We start from the raw sequence: 6,068 nt of genomic DNA, 5'->3' as shown, positions 1-6,068 counted from the left end.
ACAGAAAGCTCCTACAAGTAGCCAGAAATATTAGCAAAAGATGTGCACACAAGCATTTTTAAAATTGTATCTCTGGTTCTAAGCTCTGTAAACACATCATCACTGAATCTTAATGAGTGTTTGCTCTAACTCTATCAGGACAAAATGGGAAGAAAAGCAGAGCAGTTGGAGCTCGAATGCCTCATAAAGACCCTATGGAAGAAGACAGAGTATGCACATTGCAGTATGTGAGCGTGGCAGGGTGAGGTGTGGTGGAAATTATTCCTTGGGCCAGTTGGTCTGATTCAGGGTTATCAGGTGTGTGTTTTTTAAATATGTTTTTATTGATATTTTAGAGAGAATAAGAGGAAGGAGAGGAAGAGAGAGAGAGAGAAACATGTGAGTGTGAAACACTGATGGGCTGTGTCCTGCATGGCCCCTACCGAGAATTGAGGCTGAAACTCTGGGCATGTGCCCTGACAGGGAATCAAACCAATGACCTTTTGGTGCATGGGACAATGTTCATCCAACTGAGCCACACAGGCTATGGCAAGGGTTATCAAGTTTAAGTGATGCAGTGCCATAGGAGAACAAGTGTTTCAATCAATGTCTAGTGAGCAGAGGAGCTTGAGAACTGACTCAGGAAACAAGAGAAACAAAACCAGAAAAAAAAGACAAGACATAACAGGAATGAGTTCTGAGACAAGTCCTGTGAATAGGACCTTCCTTTCTGTCCCCACCCTTCCCTTATGTATAGCTTACTTTGCTTTGCTTGGCCAAGAGATGAATTCTTCTATACCAAACCTCCACTGGTGCTAGAGACCTAGTCTCAGACCCAGAGGACCAACATCGATACTATCAGCCTTTCAGGCCCTGCTCTGATAGGAACCTATGATATGTATGCCCATAAAATCTAAGAGCACACAAAGTTCACACTCCACCTTCATCTTTTCTACCCAGAGTCTCACCTTCATACTAACTTAACCACTGCCAAACACACAATAAAGGCGTGTGAGCAATTCAGGTGAGCTTCCCTAGAAAAGAGTAGGGCTTTAGTGCTGACTGTGGTTCTTAGAAGATGCAGTCTCAATGCACCTGCTCACATGAAACCCAGTATTGTGCTAGCCCGTTTCCCCTTTGCAATCAAAATGGCACTTCTCAGAAACCTCTTGGACAGAGAAGAAAGCTCAAAGCATCTGCTAACTACCCCAAGGGAATAGCTTAGGAACACTTTTTCTATCCACCCCTAGCAATTGTGCCCAGTGAGGTTTTATATCCTGGATCTTGTTTTTGAGATACCCAGCAGCGTCTTCCCAAGCATGAGCCCCACCTCCCCTCCCTTGTTATCCTAGCTCAGTACAGAGAGCCACCTCCTCCTAACCCTCATTCAACAATTAATTGTCTTTGGGCATTAATTGGGCATCTACTCCATACAAAGCTAGACAGTAGAGAGATGAGCCCAAGATGAAAAGATACTGTGGCAAATAGTATTTTCTAAAGATGGCCTCATCAATATAGCCCAACCCACATGCTCTTCTTACCATATGATTTTTTTTAAATATATTTTATTGATTTTTTACAGAGAGGAAGGGAGAGAGATAGAGAGTTAGAAACATCAATGAGAGAGAAACATCGATCAGCTGCCTCCTGCACATCTCCCACTGGGGATATGCCCGCAACCCAGGTACATGCCCTTGACCGGAATCGAACCTGAGACCTTTCAGTCCATAGGCCAACACTCTATCCACTGAGCCAAACCGGTTTTGGCCCATATGATTTTTTGAGAGTTGGGATATACCTTCTCCCTATGGATTTCTCGGTAAGCCTGTGACCATTGCAGAAATAAGACTATGTGACATCCAAGGGTAAGTTATAAAAGGCAATAGAGCTTCTGCCCAGTTCCATTGGGATGCTTGGAATCCAGTCACCATGCTCTTCAGAAGCCAAGCAGCTACATGGACAGACCATGCATAGGTGTGCTAGGTGCTGTCTCACTCAAGGTCCCCCTGAAAGCAGCATTGAACACCACAAATGTGAACGATTGAACCTTCAGTCTCTGAGCCACCAACAGATGCTTAGTAAAACAAAGATGAGATGTTCCCACTGAGCCCTATCCAAATTTCATGTCTTTGAGCAAAATAAATGTTCTCGTTAGTTAAAGCCACTAAGTCTTGGGCTCATTTGTTACTTAATAATAGCTAAGCAGAACAGTATATGTAGCATGAACTCAGAGAACTTATGGTCAATTCAGGGAAATAATCACGTTCACAAAATGACTATAATATGTCAAGGTGTAACAAATCCTTAAGAGAACCACAAGCTAAAATAAATATGTATTCATATGTGTATATAGCCGGGTTTATGCATAGATTATTTCTAAATACATTATAAACTGGTAATAGTTACACCTCTGTGGAGTAGTCCTTGGGTATAAGGAATGGAAGAATTCTGTCTACCTGTTTGTATGTTTTAATCCTTACCTTACACATGTACTTCTGTAACTTCAAAATCAGTTTAAATTTCTAAAATAATTATAGATTAAGAGGGAAAGAGCTAAAAAAATGCTGCAGGTACCACATGAGGACTTACTTCAGGTGTCCTATGGGGACAGTATACCAGTTATTGAGACCAGTGCATTGTCTCCCTCTGTGCCTGTTTTTGTCCTATATCATAAAGAGGTAATATGCTAATTGACTGTCACAACCTCACAAAATGGTGGTGCACACAGCCACAAGATGGTGATGCCCAGTCCCCTCAGCTCAGCTGGGGGGTGGCAGGCGCTGGAGTCCCCGTCTTCTCAACCCACTGGCAGTGAATTTTCATGCGACCATTACCTTTTAAAAAAATCCTTACCCAAGGATATGATTATTTCTTTTAGATCATCTGTTTTTGGGGAGCAGGCCTAAGCCAGCAGGTGGGCATCCCCCAAGGGTCCCAGACTGTGAGAGGGCACAGGCTGGGCTAAGGGACCCCCATTTGCATGAATTTTCATGCACCAGGCCTCTAGTATCTGTATAAAAAACTAGAGGCCTGGTGCATGAATCTGTGCACAGGTGGGGTACGGCCGGCTGGCCCAATTGGGGCCAATGGGGACGGGGCCAGCTTGATGGAGGAGCTGCAGGAGGTTGGCTGGCCTGCCCGATGCCCATTGGGCCAGTTGGCCCGCTGCAGTGCACATCATAGTGACCGGTCATTCTAGTCGTTCTGGTTGTTCTGGTTGCTTGGCTTTTATATACGTATATAGATAGTACCAACCTCAGAGGGTTTTTTGTGAAAATTAAAGTGCTTTAGAAGTACCTGAAAAATACTAAGTATTCAATAAATGTTAATTAAAATATCCAAGAAATCCCAAGCTCCTGAGCACTGGCATGGCATGTGGACCCAGAGACCCAGGGGGGCAGAAGTGGACTGTTGCTTTAGAAAGGGAAACATTCTCTCTCCTCCCTAGATTTAAGGATTAAAAGAAACCAGCATTTTTTAGGTAATGTTTCAAGAGAGGGTATATGACATCTTTGATAACATTGTGAGAACTTCTGCAAATACCACACTGACTTATATTTTCCAAAATGCTACAAGACCACTAAATTAAAACCTTCATGCCTACTTCTCCATTCTGCTTCCCCTTCATGGTTTTCATTGGGCGTGACAGTGGTCTGCGTATTACACATGACTGCCATCCACAGGAGGCCAAAGAGATCAGTGTTTGCTTTTGCACGTAATGTTACCTTGTCCCTGCATTTTGAGAAACTGAGCACTGTCTCTATTATGTCAAAGGAACACTTGTCTGTCCATTTGTTCCCATGTATAGTTTTCCCATTCAAATTATATAGAATGGGGTACATCATTCTAAAGATGGAATGAGGTTAAGCTATCTTCCCCAAAGTGCCCCATCATCTAAAAAGTTGGTAAAAACATTATCTAGTTCTAGAGGTCTGAAGGGTTGGAGTGATCTAAAAAATGGATAAGGCAGTTGCTCATGGGATTCGTGATGCAAGAGCATAGCCATAGGATTTTCATAATCGACAATGAGTTATCTTAAGTTTTTAGATTTTAGGGTAATGGCATCATCATTCTGTTTGCAAAGTCAAATGACTAATGAGCAGTTCCTCTCTGACTCAGGAACTTCTGTTTTTTCCTGTTTGGTTTAATTTACCCAAGTATCTTAGAAACGTGAACTATTTCAGCTCCTTAAAGGTGGCTAGACCTGATGTTTGTGGGGGCTTTTTTTTTGTTATGTACCAGGCATTTCACCTCATCCAAATTTATGGCATTTTAGGAATAATCTTACATCTCCTTTTTCCCTTTTTAAACTTAGAGATGATACCAGTCTCTCAAGTATAAGAGATCTATTTAAACTCACAATGACTTGAACAACAATGACAAAATGAAAGTCTTCCAAAGACAAGAAGAATCATGCTAAATGTGGTCAAGAGCTAACTTGATGAATTTTACTAAAATTTAGCCTATTGATATAAACTGGGTGAAAATGAATAAACCAAGAGGTTGACTAAACAACAAACAAAATCTTGCTTATTCCACTTTGGGTGGTGAACATGAAATGAACAGATGGTGTATTATAGAATTGTACACTTGAAACCTGTAAAATTTTATTAACCAACTAGAGGCCCAGTGTGCAAAAATTTGTGCACTCAGGGGGGTACCTCAGCCTGGCCTGTGCCCTCTCACAGTCTGGGACCCCTCAGGGGATGTCCACCTGGTGGCTTAGGCCCACTCCCCGGGGGATCAGGCCTAAGCTGGCAGTCAGACATCCCTCTGGCAGCCCAGGAGTCCACGGGGGATGTCCACTTGCCAGCGGTGAGCAGACCTAAGCTGCAGTCAGACATCCTTAGCGCTGCTGAGGAGGCAGGAGAGGCTCCCACCACCACCACCTCTGTGCTGGCAGCCGTCAGCCTGGCTTGTGGCTGAGCAGAGCTCACCCTGTGGGAAAGCACTGACTACTAGGAGACAGCTCCTGCATTGAGCGTCTGCCCCTGGTGGTCAGTGTGTGTCATAGTGACCAGTCATTCCCAGTGGTTCTGCTGTTAGGGTCAATTTACATATTACCCTTTTATTATATAGGATAGAGGCCTGGTGCCTGGGTGGGGGCTGACTGGTTTGCCCTAGTGCATGGGTGGGGGCCGGCTGGTTTGTCCCGGATCAGGGTGGGGGTCCCCACTGGGGTGCCTGGCCAGCCTGGGTGAGGGACTGAGGGCCATTTTCAGGCTGGCCACACCCCCTTCAGGGTGGGACTCTCCACTGGAGTGGCTGGCCAGCCTGGATGAGGGGCTGATGGCTGTTTGCAGGCTGGCCAAGCCTCCCAGCAGAGACCCTCACGCCATGGGGGTGTGGACAGCCTGGGTGAGGGGCTGATGGCTGATTGCGGCTGGCCACAGCCCCTTCAGGGTGGGGGGTCCCCACTGGGTTGCCTGGCCAGCCTGGGTGAGGGGCTGATGGCCGTTTTCAGGCTGGTCATGCCCCCTGGAGACCCAAGCTCCCAGCCTCTCCTTTTTTTCTTTTCTTTTTTTTTCTTTTTTTCAGTGCCTCCTTGAGTGGAGGCCAGGGTGGGCTGGAAGCAGGTATCTGGGATTTATTTATCTTCTATAATTGAAACCTTGTAGCCTTGAGTGGAGCCCAGGACCAGCCAGGGCAGGCGGGAAGCTTGGCTTCCTCCATTGCTGGGGGAAACCTAAGCCTCCTGCTCACTCCAGCTCCATGGCTGCCGCCATCTTAGTTTGTTTAATTTGCATACTCGCTACTGATTGGCTGGTGGGTGTGTCTTGTGGGTGTAGCAGAGTGGCAGAGTGATGGTTAATTTGCATGTTTCTCTTTTATTAGTGTAGATGTCACCCCAATAAATTCAATAAAAATTTTCATGATGAAAAATCTTGTTGATTCCAAGATTCACTATGTAGTAAGTATGAACAAATGTGTATATGAAGTGTAATGAATATGAAGTGCACAAATTGCATACTTGAATTTCCTACTGATACATTGGATAGAATTGTATAGGGCATAAAGCATGCCTAATGAGCTGTATAGAAATGCTTATCTCTTGAAGGGGAAAAATTACCTACAACAATTTTATGACA

Source organism: Myotis nattereri, assembly GCF_964212035.1.
Source record: "Myotis nattereri genome assembly, chromosome: 7".
Classification (NCBI taxonomy): domain Eukaryota; kingdom Metazoa; phylum Chordata; class Mammalia; order Chiroptera; family Vespertilionidae; genus Myotis; species Myotis nattereri.
This window is presented reverse-complemented; position numbering follows the sequence as displayed.